Below are 16,638 nucleotides of genomic sequence, written 5' to 3'. Positions count from 1 at the left end.
AGGGATAATTGGATTATGGGATAAATAGATTTGTACTTGTGAGTTATTGCTTTTAGACAAACAATTGGTATCGTTTGTCTAAACGATTGTCTAAACGATACCAAAAGAATTGGTATCGATTCTTATACATTGATACAAAGTTAAATTATGTTGACTATTTTATGCATGCATGCTTCATGCTTCTACCTCTGTTTAAAACATTTTTATGTATTTGTATATATATATATATATTGTATTGATATATGTATATTTACCATATTGCATTGTACACTTCTACCTCTGATTAAGATACTTATATATTGTTTATGTATTGATATATATATTTACCATATTGCAATGTATACTTGCACATTGTTTATATTTGGAGGTCACATTGTCCTCATTTATTGCACAGTTGTTTATTATCTCAGTTTTTAAGTTAGATAGATATTGAGAATTATATAGATCAACAGTCATCTAAGTTTGTCATTTATAATTAGACTAATCAGGTTCTTTAGATATATAGAGATTATATTCAGTATAGATAGATAATCTTCAACCTCTTCAAAGAGCTGTAGAAAATGGCCTTTAATCTAATTCAGAGTTCTATGGTAGGGAGACACAATCACTCCTGGCAACACTGATCTATGCCCGAGAGAATGTTGAGTACCAAAGACACTCCACCTGGAGCCTTTCTTCTTGGCAGAACTGGCCTTTGGGTAAAGAAATGCTCATACCTCAACTACTGACAGAGTTACAGAATATCCGTAAATGGATAAAACAAGACTGTCATATCCTGCCAAGACAGGGTAAGATAGTTTTGAAGTTTCTTGCCTTTGAAAATGGTATGTCAGTTACATCAGGCCTTAGCCAAAGTTGGTTGCTTCAACGCTGCAAATGTGACTTTGGGTGTTTGTCCAGGTAGCCAGTTGTCTCTGCGATTTGTTACATGTTCTGGACGTTGTTTGATTGCACTTCCTAATTACTCAGATAACATTATTTCCCTTCTCAGATCTTCGATGGGATTGAAGATTATATAAATGTAGTTACTTTCCTTTCATGACTTGGCCAAGTTATTTGTTATACAAGACTTAAGCTAGTTAGAATAGGATATTTGTATTTATTGTATATAATTTTGTAGGTTTGTACTTATTGTATATAATTGCGTAGTAGGCTTAGAACTCTCTTACTTAAACAAAAGGGGGAGATGCTGTGGGAGTTCCTTCAGCTCCTTCAGCCAATCGCCGCTGAGTTACCAGCCCATTGGGGCGTGGTCTCTCTCCCTTTAAAAAAAGCAACGGCTGTCCTCCACTCTGTCTTTGTCTTCCGGCTCCGTTTCCGGCCCCTGGACTCCTTTCCTGTTCGCGCGGAGGGGCTGTTGTCTGGGACGGTAATCTGTAAGTTTTTTCCCCTTTGAATAAATAACCATCTATTAATCATAATTCCAAACTGGTGTGGGATTGTCTGTGACTTACGCCTTCAATCTGGTGCCCTCTTCTGGCCTGCAGGCATGCATGCATGCAGGCAGGCAGAACATTATACATAATCAGTAGGAAGGGGTCTTTCTGCCTCTGAACTGGGCTGAAGTGTCCTTTGTGCACATACCACTGTGCTCACTTTAAGTGAGGAGACAGTAAAGAAACCACCGAGAGTGGCCACAGGAATATGGCAATGGAAGGTCATAAGTCCCTTCTGCCAGAGGTTAGCGGAAAGACCCTTTTTGCTAATGAGAACTTGTTTTACAAGTTCCTAAGGAATTCTGCCTTTTTATTCTACCAGAAACCCTATAGTCTAGCGTGGGCTGAGCCAAGACTGTCATCTATGGACACATGTACTTCCTGAGATCTAACATTCACCACTTTATTTTAAAAGTAAGTTAAGTCAGCCAGGCGTTGGTGGCACATGCGTTTTATTCCCTGCACTCAGGAGGCAGAGGCAGGCGGAACTCTGAGTTCAAGGCTAGCCTGATCTACAAAGCTAGTTCCAGGATACAAAGGAACCCTGTCTTGAAAAACCAAAAAGAAAATAAATTAAGTTAGGATGGCATCCCACACTTGTAATACCAGCACTTGAGAAATAGAGGCAGGAGAGTCAAGAGTTCAAAGTCATTCTCAGATATATAGCAAGTTCAAGGCCACCCAGGGCTTCAGGGGACCTACTCTAAATAATAATAAATAGATAAATAAATAGCCAGACGTGGTGCTGTTCACCTGTAATCTCAACATTGAGAAGGCTGAAACACGAGGATCATAACAAACCAAATAAAATAACAGAATGGAATAGTGGCACATGGACGATTGAAGTAAGATGTTGAGTTCCAGGTATCCCAGCTACGTAAAGTTAATTATATTGCAAATGTGGTATCTCTCTCTTTTGTGCAGCTTCCTCCTCCCCAGTATTAAGGCTTGGCAACAACTGTATGGGCAGTTATTTGCTGATTCATAAGGAGCAGACCAAGTCTTGTGTGATAAGGATGTAGTACTTTGCAGAGATAATCTCTGGGGTTAGTAAATGTGTGTGTATGTGTGTGTGTTTTAGTATAGCCCTTCCTTGGTATCCATGAAGACTGGTTCCAGGGCCCCTCTCAAACACCAAAATACACAAATGCTGTAGTCTTTTACATGTAATAACAAAGTATTTACCCATGACCACCATCCTTCTTTCCCTCCTGCATGTCCTCAGGGACCTCTACATCACTTCTAATGCCAATTACAATGGAAGTGCTAAGCAAGTAGTTTTGGGTTATATTGTTTGAAGAACAAGACATGAACAGGTCTACATAATTCCGGTGTGGTGACTGAAATTTACTTTATATTGGTAAGTTATGTACTACTCAAGCTTACTGAACGGGGGCTCTGGAAAGAAAGAGGGCCCTCCTCTCAGCATGCAACTCATTTACGTCAAGTGTTCTCCAAAATATCTTCTTCAGTAGGCTGGTCCCCTAACTCTGACAGGGAGGGAAGTTAGCATAAAACCACGGAGTTAAGAGCTGGGTGGTGGCGCAGGCCTTTAATCCCAGCACTCAGGAGGCAGAGGCAGGTGGATCTTTGTGCGTTTGAGGCCAGCCTGGTCTACAAGAACTAGTTCCAGGACAGGCTCCATAGCTACAGATAAACCCTGTCTTGAAACACCAAGACCAAACCAAACCACACCAAAAAACAAAACAAAACAAAAGCTGAGTTAAAGCATCATGCCCTTTAAGAACAGCTGGAAGGTAAATCATTTCCAACAGATATTACTGCTATTTTTCTCATCATATAAAAATACCTGCAGTATGAACTGAAGGCCAGAAGTTCAGTCGTGGGTTCCATGGGCAACTCATCTTTGGAGACAAATCTCACTTGGGAATTCCAGCTGACTGCCTCAACTTCCCTGTCCATTCCTGTTGGATGTTTGTAAGATACCTTTTACTTTCTCAACTGTGCTACCTCAGTTGTCCTGTGCTGGATGTTGAAAACTACTGATTCAATGTTTGAATATCTATATGCTATTTCTACCTGCTGTTTGTTATTTATTCGTTTGCTATATACTTAATAAACTCACTTAGTCGAAACTGAAAGCACAGCTACCACAGATCATTCTTGAGACAGTACAGAACAGCTGTATACTCTTATAATCCTAACACTTGGGGAAGTAGAGGCAGTGATTTGGAAAGTCCCATGCCAGCCTGGTTTAAATAATAAGGCTGGCCCAAAAAGTATTTTGTTTTGTTTAAATCTAAGAGCATACTAAACCTGCAAGTATTAACAATTCATAGTTTCCTAAATGCAGGATCCTTTGACATTATCTTCGGTCTCGTAGAGAAACTATTTAAAATAAATTTTCAAATGAAGTTTAAGAAACAAGTCTACTCATGTGTAACCTTATTTGCTTGTGCCTTTCAAAACTGCTGGCCCAAATTCCTGTCAGATTAGTCACAAACGATAAATCTGCACGATCATTGTTCATACCTATTTCCATTCCCAAGCTGGTGAACTAGAAGCAAGTTAGCAAAACAGTCAAGCCCATTTCCATTAAAGACAGTGTTGCAGGAGGCTGCTTGTTGGTTCCCGGTTGCTCAGCCCTGAAATAATCACACAGAAATTGTACTAATTAAATCACTGCTTGGTCCATTAGCTCTAGCTTCTTATTGGCTAACTCTTAGATATTAATTTAACCCATTTCTATTATTCTGTGTAACGCCACACGGCTGTGGCTTACCGGCTAAAGTTCTGGCATCTGTCTCCGGCAGGCGGGGCTACATGGCTTCTCTTTTACTCCGTCTTCCTTCTCCCAGAATTCAGTTTAGTTTTCCCCACCTACCTCTGTTCTACCCTATCAGTTAAGGCTAAGGCAGTTACTTTATTAACCAACGGTATTCACAGCATACAGAGGGGAATCCCACAGCAAGACAAGGTCTCAGGTAGTCTAGGCTGGCCTAGAACTCAGTATGTAGCTGCAGATGATCTTGAACTTTTGACCCTCCTGCCTCCTTTTAGTGCTGTTCTTTCAAAGGACCGACATGGCAGTTCGCAAACATTGACAAATCCAGTTCCATGTGATCTAACACCCTCTTCTGACCTCTTCTGCCACTAGGCACCCACATGTTGCAGACATACATGTAAGCAAAACACCCATATATAGAAAAAGTTAAAAAAATAGACACATTCAAAAGGGTTGGGATCATAGTTTGTAGAGCATGTGCCCTGAGTTCCATCCCCAGCAACACACAGGCATGCTAGCTCATACCTGAGATTCCAGCACTCAGGAGACAGAGGCAGGATGAGATTCAAAGTCTTTCTAGACAACAGAATAAGTTTGAGGTCAGCAAAGGACACAATCCCAAAAAACAAACATCAAAAGCATACAATTAAATAGAATTCAATATATTTGTAATTGTGCTCCCATGATCACTGTGAATTTTAAACATTTCATCAGCCCTCAAACTTAGCCACTGGTGGTCACTTCCTACCAGTTTTGCTTTGAAACACTTTGTGTGTGTGTGTGTGTGTGTGTGTGTGCCGGAGGGTGATGGTGGTTGGGCAGTGCGGTCAGAGAAATCAACTTGCTAGCATTGGCTCTCTTCTTCCACCATGTGATTTCTAGAGATCAACTCAGTGCATTAGGCACCCAGCAAGTACTTTTACTGGTTGAGCCATCTTGCTGGCCCCCAACCAGTTTTGTAATTAATCTTTTCTGTCTTCCTTCCTTCCTTCCTTCCTTCCTTCCTTCCTTCCTTCCTTCCTTCCTTCCTTTCTTCCTTCCCTCCCTCCCTCTCTCCTTCCCTCCCTCCCTCCCTCCCTTCCTCCCTCCCTCTTTCCTTCCTTCCTTCCTTCCTTCCTTCTTTCCTTGATAGGATTTCTCTGTGTAGTCTTGGGTGTCCTGAACTTGCTTTGTAGACCAGGCTGGGCTTGAACTCATAGAGATCTGCCTGCCTCTGCCTCCACAATGTTGGGATTACAGGCATGTACCTCCACTGCCAGGCTTATTTTTTATTATTAAAGATAAGATTGCACTATGTAGTTTTGACTGCTTGGAAATAGCATTGGACCCCAGGTCAGCCTCTAATTTATGGCAATCCTCCTGCCTCAACCTTCTGAATGTTGGGATTACAGACGTGTATCTCCACTGCCAGGTTTATTTTTTATTATTAAAGATAAGATTGCACTATGTAGTTTTGACTGCTTGGAAATAGCATTGGACCCCAGGTCAGCCTCTAATTTATGGCAATCCTCCTGCCTCAACCTTCTGAATGTTGGGATTACAGACGTGTATCTCCACTGCCAGGTTTATTTTATTATTTATATAGATTACACTATGTAGTTTTGACTGCTTGGAAATAGCATTGAAGATAAGGTCAGCCTCTAATTTATGGCAATCCTCCTGCCTCAACATTCTTAGTGTTGGGATTACAGGCCTGTACAAGCAGTTGGGCACATTTATCACTTATGATTTGATTGGTTACAACTGCCTTCTAACTCCCAATCTTCCATACTGTCCTTGTTACTTCATTTCAAGAACATAGCCCGAAACAGGAGGTAGCTAAAGTAGGGTGTTCATCTTTTACCCTAGATATCTTGATCTTTTTACATTGAGACACAATCATCATCTACAAAGTTCATACTCTGAAACTAGATAATCAGGTTACACATACCATATCCTCATCTTTTAAGTAAATCTATTTTTTTGTGGGGGGTGGGGTGGGGAGGCCTTCACAGCTTATCTCGGACCACAGGTTGGACATGTTTTCACGGAGTCAAGAAAGCAAGCATTAATCAGCACAAACAACAGTTCAGTTCCAGGCAGCTTGCCAGGCATTGTGAGTAAAAAAATGGATCGCTAATATAAAATACCCTTTATCACCATGGTGTCTGGGCTTTGAGTTGTCTCTGCCTAGGCCCGCCTGTCAGCCCACCCTGCCTTTAAGTTGCTTGCCCATCTTTCAGGACAACCTCCTGGCAGGTGGCTGCGACCCCGAATCCGGCAGCCCCTGCATCTGCTGTATTGGAATGCACAGGTCTGCAGACCTGAGCATCTGCGATGCCATCAGCCTCTAGTCTCACACAGGGGTGAGCTGGCTGGCCATGTCGACCTCATCTTCGCGCTACTCAGCACCGGAAATGACTTAGTGAGAACACTTCTGAAGTCCAGGAATCCAGGCTTTGAGTGGCTCCTGAAAAGAGAGGCAAAGGACAGCTCCGCACACATGTCAGTCACGCCTGCGCGAAGTAACCAACAGGCGTCAATGACAGGGCTTCCGCTCCAGCTGCCCGAGTCTCCGGCTTCCGGCTCGGCCCCGCCCCCAGCCCCGCTCCCACGCCGGCCGTGACGGAAGCGCGTCGGGGTGACCTCACCGTCCATCATGGCGGCGGCGGTAGATTAGGGCCGCGGGTCGAAGCAGCCACTGCCGCTCCCGGACCCTGTGGGAAGCACCTGCTGCAGACGCCGCCTCCTTCATCCCTTCTGGGACACGACTGGGGCCAGGTGAGGGGAGTGGAATTCCGGGGAGGGCCTGCCGGGTGGCGAAGCGGGTTTTCATCCGCTGAGGAACGGGTCTAGAGCCCACCGAGCCCACCGCCCGGTGCTGCCCACGACACCAAGCGAGAGGGAGCGGGGAACCGAGCTGCTCTGCCGAGGCTTCTCGGGACTTCTCGGGACTGTTCGGGGCTAATCGGACCTGTCCGACGTGCCCCCGCGATGGGCTGCTTTTGAACGGGCAGTGTGGCTGCCTGCGGCGCCAGGGGCTCACCCTTGCTCTAGTTCTGTTCTTCACACCGATCTTTGCTTGGAGAACCGATCGGGGTCTGTTTTAGGGGACTGGACTGGGAAACCTCAATTCATTCTTGGAGGAGGGACGTGTGTGGCGTTCACTTAGAAGGATTATAGATTAGCTTTGCTAGAGCTTTCTTGTCCCAGTGGTAGAAGTCTTGTTTCTCAGGGTTAGCACTGCAATTTTGACACCCGTTCCCACACCACCGCCGCCCCCAAGACAAAACAAAACCAATGGGCCTTCTTTCCCTATGGAGGCGATAGATGCCATTCACACTAACTCGTATTTTCCTTTTCGAAAATCTTCCCCACATTCCCACGGGATCCCACATTTCTTGCTTTCATATTACAGTACTGTGAAAGAGGAAGCCAAGACTTTCTAAGTCGGGGCTTTTACTTTAAGGGGTAGAAATTGGACGGATCTGCCCAGAAATTCATATGCTCTTTGCTGATAGCGTTGTTAATCAATTCTCCATTCCCATGCACTAGTGTTTATCGGAAAGATCTGTTTTGCTCTCTGCGATTAAAAGTTTTGAACTATGCTGGCAGGCCCCTCTTCTTTCTGATGTTAAAAAAAAAGTTTTGCAAAATTACTAATATTTCCCCTGGAGGCTTGGCATAAACCAGAATGTTGATGCTCTCTGCCCTAACTTGTGTGACCTTACATGAATTGCCACACCCTTGAGATGCCTTTCCTCCCTCCCCACCTCTTTTTTTTTTTTTTTGTTACCAGACTATAAAGTTAAGCAAGTGTGTGGGTAGTGAATCACTTATATTTCATATACACAATTGGATTAACGTATCCTACATGTTTATATCAATGAATTGAAAATGCTTAAATCATTGTTCTGTATCTAATAAGCAGATAAAGACTTGCAAGTCCCATTTCTCTGAATGATCAGGTACTATTCTAACTATTCTAAATATTCTTTTTCAGATGGCTCACAGACCTTAAATAACATTAAATAACTTTAAAATAACATTTTGTTTTGGTTTTTGATATTATATATCCCAGCTGGCCTTGAACTCAAAATTCTACTCCTGCTTCCCTTGAATAGAGATCTAGAAGTAACCCAACCATACCTGCCCCTTTAGAAAATTAAGTTAAATTTATTATTACTGTGGGTGTAGGTGGTGTTTGGGTACACATGTGTGTGGAGCAGTGGACAACTTTGTTTTTTGGGGGTGTGTGTGGGGAGGATTTCTAGATAGTCCTGGCTGTCCTGAAGCTTCCTATATGGACCAGGATGACCTCACTTTCCAAGGCCTGTGCCACCACCCACAGCTTGGGAGTCTATTTTCTCTTTCCATGTTTACGTGGGTTCTGGAGATTAAACTCAAATTGCTTTTTACTGCTGAACCATTTGGTCAGTCAGCCCTTGTTTTTGTATTTATTTTGAAACGGTTTCAGCCTGTGGTCCAGGCTAGCCTTGAACTTTTAGTAGTCCTCCTAAGTCAGCTTCACTAGTGCTGGGAGTCCAGGGAACTGCCACATCTATCTTAAAATGGCCTGTATCTTGTGCAGAAGTGTGCCCTGGAGAGTGAATTCAGCCAAATAATGTGTAAGGCTAAATCCAGCCATCTTTTAAAAAGTATTATTATTTGACAAATTTGTGCAGGTATGTAGTATATTTTTGTCATTTCCACCCCACCACCATTAACCTCTTTTGCTGCTATCACCAAACACCTTCCTCAATCAATAAAAGAAAAAAACTATGACACCGGGCACTCCTGTAAATGTAAATATAGGGGAAGCTAGGTAAGATTGCTGGGAGACCATCTTGGGCTAAAAGTTAGACCCTGTCTTAAGAAAATAAACGGGGCTGGAGAGATGGCTCACTGGTTAAGAACACATATTGTTCTTCCTGAGGACCTGAGTTCGATTCCCAGCAACATATTGGGCAGCTTACAACTGTCTGTAACTCTAGCTCCAGTGGATCTCACATTTCTGACCTTTTGTATTCGTGTGCTCATATCCCCACCTGTGCACATAATAAAAATAATAAAAATTAATAAAAGAAAACTATGTCTTTAACTTTTAACACATTTTGAAGTCCTTCCTTCCTTCCTTCCTTCCTTCCTTCCTTCCTTCCTTCCTTCCTTCCTTCCTTTCTTTCAGACAGGGTTTTATGTATCCCAAGCCGATATAGGGGTCAGAAGACAGTTTGTGGGAGTCTGTTCTCTGCTTCCATCATGTGGTTTCTGGGAATTGGCCAGGCTTTGCAGCAAGTGACTTTATTTACCATATTGCCACATTGTCCAAAAAAAAAATTATTTTTGCATTTTTTCTTATGAAATGTTTTAGGTATAAAATTGTAAACATTTAGTATTTTCATTACTTTTTCTTCAGTTTTCAGACTTGAATTTGTGTCATATCTTATTCCAAATAAATGAAATTATCACCCAAGATTTTTTTCTTTCAAGATTTATTTATTATGTACATAGTATTCTGCTTGCATGTATGCCTGCATGACAGAAGATCCTATTATATCCTACCATGTGATTGCTGGGAATTGAACTCAGGACCTCTGGAAGTGCTCTCAACCTCTGAACCATCTCTCCAGCCCAATCACTAAGATTTTTTTTTAAACTTTATTAGATGTATTCATTTTATTCTGTGAGTGTTTTGCCTGTGTGTCTGTGCACTCTGCATGCATGGGCTTGCAGAGGTCACAACAGGGAACATCTTCTGGAACTGGAGTTGGGGGCGGTTGTTGACGCTGGGAGCCAAACCAAGGTCCTCTACAAGAGCAGCAGACGCCCTTAACCCTTGAGCCATCCCTCCAGCCCCAACACCAAGAATTTTTTTAGACAGGGTGTTCCTATATAGCCCTTGTCTGGTCTTGAATTGTGATCCTCCTGTCTCAGCCTCCCAAGTGACTGGAATTACTGACGTGCACCACCCAAATCTGGATCTAGAGTAATATTTTCAGGAGTTGGGTTTTTATGTTACAGATCAAATCCACTGTCCTTTGCATGCTGAGCTTTCACCGAGATTGTTGATTGCTTCATGCTTTTATGAACGGGGCATAGAACACAGGTCTCAGGCTTTTATGTGCTCTACGACTGAGCTATAGTCCTAACCCGGTAGTAACTGATATTTTTATTGTTGTTTTTATGAGACAGAATCTCACATAGCTCAGGCTAGTCTGGAATTCACTGTGTAGCTCATTCTGGCCTCAGGTTGGTGGCAATATTGCTCCAGCCTTCTGAGTGCTAGGATTGCGGTTGTGTTCCACTACGACTGGCTGAGAGCAGCTCATTGGCAGCTTCACCGAGATATAACTAAGTTACTGTACTATTCACAGTTGTGTAATATAATGACTTTTAGCACACTCAGAGTTGTGCAAACATTATTGGAGTTTTCATTACTTCTAAAAGAAACCCCGTACCACTTGGCCATGGTTCTTTTGTTACTTTTTGAGACAAAAACTCTATGTGGCCCAGGCTTGAATCTTTAATAAATTTGCCACAGTTTTATGGCAGGGATTATAGGTGTATGCTACCATGCTTGGTAGCCATTTTTATTCTTACTTCTTTCACTTCTTTTTTTTTTTTTTTTTTTTTTTTTTTAGGAGATGTTATTTATTATGTATACAGTATTCTGCCTGTATGCCTACCTGCAGGCCAGAAGAGGGCACCAGACCTCATTATAGATGGTTATGAGCCTCCATATGGTTGCTGGGAATTGAACTCAGGACCTCTGGAAAAGCAACCAGTGCTCTTAACCGCTGAACCATCTCTCCAGCCCTCTTCTTTCACTTCTTTACCTCTGATTTTCTCTTCTGTTCAAAACAGCCTCTCATTTGGCTAGCCTTAGCAACAGTCCTCTTGCCTCAGCCTCCCAAGTACTGAGACTGCAAGTCTGAGCCACTACTGTAATCCTTTTTAAAGCTAAATGATATTTCAGTGTGTACAATGTGACAATGTGTGGACACATCACATGTTAGGGAACTTTTCTTGCCTTTTTTTTTTTAACTTCCCTTTCATTTTCACGCCTTCGTTTCCTACCCCTTTTAAGACAGGGCCTTACTTTGTAATGTAGCCCTGACTGGCTTGTAACTCACACAAACAGCCTGCTTTTGCCTCCTGGGTGCTGGATATAAAAGGTGTGCGCTACCACACCATTTGCTATTGTAGTTTTTTGCAGGGAGGGAATTTGAGATGGAACCTTGATGTGTGGATTATAGTGACCTCAAACTTGAGATTTTCCTGTTTCCTTCTCCCCGATGTGCTGCTAATTTAGGCGTGTCCTCCAACCCTAGCCAATATTTTTTTATTTTCAGACAGTGTCTTTTTATGTTTTGTTTTGTTTTGATTTTTCAAGACAGGATTTCTTCATGTAGCCCTGGCTGTCCTGGAATTCACTGTGTAGACCAGGCTGTCCTAGAACTCAAGAGATCTACCTGCTTCTTTCTCTTCTGAGTAGTGGGATTAAAGGTGTGTGCTAGATAATGTCTTAAACTTATATCCGGTGACCCTCATACTTCATCTTCCTCAAGTAGCTAGACATAGAGACTCAGACTTATTTTAAAGATTATTTTTAATTCTGTGTATCTGATGTGTGTATCCCCCAGTGGAGGCAGAGGTGTTGAATTTCCTGGGGTTGCATTGTGAGCAGTGTTGCAATATGAGCTGCCAGCCATGGGTGCTGGGAATTGAACTTGGATCCTCTGCAAAGTAGTACATGCTCTTAAACATTAAGCCACCCCCTTATTTTTTTTAAATAAATTGAAAGTTGTTTCCTGCTGGTGGCCGTGGTGGCTCATGCCTTTAATTACAGTGCAAGGGAGGCAGAAGAAGTTGGATCTCAGTGAGTTTGAGGCCAGTCTGGTCTACAAAGCAAGTACTAAGACAACCAGAGCTCCACAGAGAAAACCTGTCTAGGAAAAAAGAAAAAAAAATTGTTTCTTTTTTGGCTGTTAGGTATAAAGTGACCTTTTATACTTGTATACTTGTGTAAAGATATTGGGTAGACATGTTTACATTTCTCTATCATGTACCTAGAAGTTGAACAATCTGTATCTGAATTTTATTTTGCTGTTATATGGGAAGCTTAAAATACTAACTGTGAGAGTCAGAATCTGTCTAAGGGGGAGGGTTTCATGTTAGGAATTCCCCTGTGAGTGCATTATCTGTGAATGCCAACTGCTGAGTGAAGATATTTTGGGGCGGCTGTTAACACAGGATTGAGCCAGAGTGTTCCATTACGTATGTTTTAACTGGAAAGGGACAATCAACACTAGAATAATAGTGGTGTCTGCTGAATATTTAAATTGACACCTCACTTGTAGCAGTGCGGCTGAGTGGGATACTTTTTGCAATTTTAGAAATTTAATTTTGTAGCTGGGCAGTGGCGGCACAGGCCTTTAATCCCAGCACTCGCGAGCAGAGGCAGGCGGATCTCTGAGTTCAAGGCCAGCCTAGTCTACAAGGGCTAATTCTAGAATAGACTCCAAAGCTACAGAGAGATCCTATCTCAAAAAACAAAACAAAACGGAAAATTTATTTTAAGTGTATATGTGTAGGTGCATGTGTGTATGTGAGTATTCATGCATGTATGTGCACATTCTTATGGAGGCCAGAGCCCAACCTCAGGTGTATTCAGGAGCATTGTTTTTGTTTGTGTGTTTATGCGTATGTATGTTTGTATGTGTACATTCATGTGGGCTCTGGGTATTCAAATCCTTAACAAGGTATTTGCCATGTTAAGACAATGCTTTTACCTATTTCCCCTGCCTCTGCTGACCCTGGAATTTGCCATTTGTTTGAATTTAAGATCATACTTGGAAAATTAGAATGTGGTAGCATAAGACTGTAAGCGTAGGTCTTGTGAGACAGAGGCAGGAGCGTTACAGCAAGTTTAAGGCCAGCTTTGGCAACACGATGAGTTCCAGGTCTGTGACATTACATGACCCTGTGTCTAAAAGTAAAACCCCCAAACAGACGATCATACGTGAGTTTGGGATAGAGCTACCATATGTGAGGCCCTCTGTCTGTCCCCAGTACAGCCTCCCACCACATTCAAAAAACCATCTGCATATTTAAACATATGTTTTTTTAGATTTGTTTGGACACAGGGTCTCACTTTGTAGCTCTGGCCAGCCTGGAAGTTGCTGTGTGGATCAAGCTGGCCTCAACTCTCAGAGATCTGTCAGCTTCTGCTTCTCTTGTACTGGTATTAAAATGTGTGCTACCAGCCTGACCCTTAAAAACTTGTTTTTTTGAAACAGGGTGTTATAAAGCCAAGAGTGACTTCATACTCAATATATAGTTGAGAGTAATCTTGAACTCTTTAATTTTCCTGCCTCTACCACTTGAGTCCTGGAGAATTTTACACCACACATAGCTCAGTCATTTTTGTTAACATTCAAATTAAGGATTTATGTTTTTCCATATGTATTTATTTATTTGTTGTGTGTATGAATGGGGTGATTGAGTATTGTTGTGCATGTGTAGAAATGAGCAAACAGCTTGTTCTCTGCGTCTTCATGTGGGTTCACGGTCTACATGTGTTTGAACTCAGGTTGTCACGTTTGGTATCAGGTGCTACTACCCAAGTAGCCATCCCACTTGCCCTTGGCCACTTCTTGATATAAAGAATTTCCACATGGCTTGAAATGGAAATGGTCGTACTAGATGTAAAGAGTGAAAATAACTCTGTCCCTTTTGTCATTTCAAATGAAAAATTAGCCAGGTGGTGGCGCACACCTTTAATCTCAGAAGAGGCAGAGGCAGGCAGATCTCCAAGTTCAAGGCTAGCCTGGTCTACAGAGTGAGTTCCAGGACAACCAAGGCTACACAGTGAAACCCTGTTTCAAACAAATAAACAAACAAAAACCCCCAAAACAAACAAACACAAAAAACTTAAGGGGTTGATAAAATGGCTCAGCAATTAAGAGGGGTTGCTGCTCATTCAGAAGATGGAGTTTGTTCCCAGTCCCCATATAGTTACCATCTGTATCTCCACCCCCAGGAGATCCTGTGCCTTCTGATCTCTGCAGACACAGGCATGCATGTGCCACACAGACATACATGCAGATAAAACACTCACATAAAATAGAGAAATCTTATTTATCTCTCCTGCCCCCCTCCCTTTATTGAGATAGGGTCTCACTGAACCTAGAGCTCACAGATTGGCTTGCCTTGCCGGCCAGCAAGCCCCAGCAATCCTATCTTTGCCTCTCTAATGCTGAGGTTATAGGCTTGTACCTCCCAGGAACCTTATTTCTGACTCATCCCCCTCCCCTGTGCTGGGTTTACAGGTATCTGTTACATCATATGGCTTTTTATGTGCCTGCTGGAGATCTGAACTCAATCCTTTACCAACTGCCATATTCTGGTCACTGAGGCATTGTCTCAAAATGAAAAAGGCTGGAAATGTGGCTCTGTGGTAGAGCATTTAACCTGCATGCAAGGTCCTGGGTTCAGTCTTCAGTATTGCAAATGAACAAAGAAAACCCTAACTATATGAACACTGAAAGCCTTTAAAATTATATATTAAATTAAATAAACCAAGTCTTTAGTGCATGGATATTAATAGTCATTAATAAAGATTATTCAGTGATATCATTAAAACATAGTAAGGATGGCATATGATTTATTTAGGAGCTTACAGTGTGCATAGAAACCTCTTAAACAGCCCTGCAGTGGGGTAGGGTGTTGCAAGGAGAGGGCTGCTTGTTTGTCCCCGCTGCCCAGAACTGAAATTATCACACAAAGACTGTATTAATTAAAACACTGCTAGGCCCCTTAGCTCTAACTTCTTATTAGCTAACTCTTATGTCTTAGTTTAACCCATTTCTGTTAATCTGTGTATTGCCACGTGGCAGTGGCTTACTGGCTAAGTTTCGGCAGCATGTCTTACTCTGGCAGCAATGACATCTCCTGACTCCGCCCTTCTTCCTCCCAACATTCAGTTCTGTCTTCCCACCTAAGTTCTGCCCTATCAATAGGCCAAGGCAATTTTTTTATTCATTTATGGTAATCACAGCAGACAGAAGGGACTCCCACATCACCTCCCCTTTTCTGTTTAAATGAAAAGGAAGGTTTTAACTTTAATATAGTAAAATTAGATATAACAAAACAGGTATTAAGCAAGAATTACAGTTAGAATATTTCTGTTTACTTTATCTTTTATCATAACTAAGGAAAGCTATAACTGTAATTATCTATTCTTCAACTCCATCAAAGACTCCAGAAGGATATAATATTACCTAAGTAAACAGGAAGTGTGTTATAAATAACTTTCAAAACTCTAGAAATGACAGAGACATCTCGCTGCCTGTACAGTCACCCAAAGTTTTTCTGTACCTTTGGGGCATCCATCTTCAGCCTACAGGTCCATAGTATCTGGCAGACTTTTCCGTGAAGCAGGAAATTTCAAAGAATGGTCTGCCTATATTGGCAGTTTGCCAGTCACTTTTTTCTGTATCTTATAGAATGTCTTGCAGACTGTTTCATGAAGCAAGAACCCCAAAGGACTGTCTCACTTTTAGGCAAGTTCAGCAGTCATTTCTCTGTGGATCCTACATGTCTAGTTCATCTAACAAACTCCATAAGGAGCCTTTTCCATGCCCATCTTCCTTTTGAAGTAGATTGGTGCTGCCAGGAGCAGATGTGCCTCACTGTCTTGAAAAGTCCTAAATTTTTAAAACATTTAAATGCCATATTCTGAAGGTCTCTGAAAGATTTGAAGAATACCTATCTAACTGAAATATATCTTTATACATCTAGAAAATCTAACTAACATGACCACAAGCTTGACTATTATATTTCTTAATTATACTTACATTTTTAAATGAGCTACACAAACATATTACCTTAGTCAAGATCAGAAATATGCATATAATAATACTGACCTTAAATTTGCATCTGTAAACCAAGACCCATACCAGTGCAAATTATTCATATCTATATCATACCCCCTTTAAATGTAAACAAACGTTTATAGTCAATATTTGGGAATATGGGTATAGATTTGTCTATACTTCTTCCTGCTGTTTGGGGGTGCTACTAATCAGGTCTTTCATGGTGTATCCTGTGTGCTAGGTTCATCTAAGTCAGCAGTTGAGCAAAGTAATTTTGGGGGGGTGTTCATGGCAACCTTTCAGGGGCACGTGGTCTATCAAACCTATTGGTCTGGAAGCAATCCACAGGTTCTCATCTTCTGTGAAAACAAAAGAAGAACCTCTTCTCCAAAGCAGCTTATTCTTAGACCCAAATTCTGAAGTCAAGTTACCTTTATGATATACATGCTGGTTTAGCTTAGCAGCCCATACAATGAAATGTCTCTTCGTCTTTAGCTTCTTCACAGCCAAAAAATTCAAAGATAACACAATAATATATATAACCCAGACTTTCTGTGAATTTTTCATTTTTATGTGGCTTATTTTTCTTTACTCCTTTTAA

General features: G+C 41.8%; 1 protein-coding gene across 1 annotated transcript in view; it reads left to right on the top strand.

Annotated features, from left to right (window-relative positions):
- Positions 1 to 6,783: 6,783 nt before the first annotated feature.
- The window catches only part of Bcl2l13 (BCL2 like 13), a 57,689-nt gene continuing 47,834 nt past the window's right edge, over positions 6,784 to 16,638 (top strand). Inside the window, exon 1 of the mRNA XM_048444344.3 lies at positions 6,784 to 6,942. The gene's annotated coding sequence lies outside the window, so the exon portion shown is untranslated. The remainder of the gene's footprint in view (positions 6,943 to 16,638) is intronic.

The sequence above is a fragment of the Myodes glareolus genome, chromosome 3 (assembly GCF_982192425.1).
Source record: "Myodes glareolus chromosome 3, mMyoGla1.1, whole genome shotgun sequence".
Taxonomy (NCBI): Eukaryota; Metazoa; Chordata; class Mammalia; order Rodentia; family Cricetidae; genus Myodes; species Myodes glareolus.
This window is presented reverse-complemented; position numbering and strand designations above follow the sequence as displayed.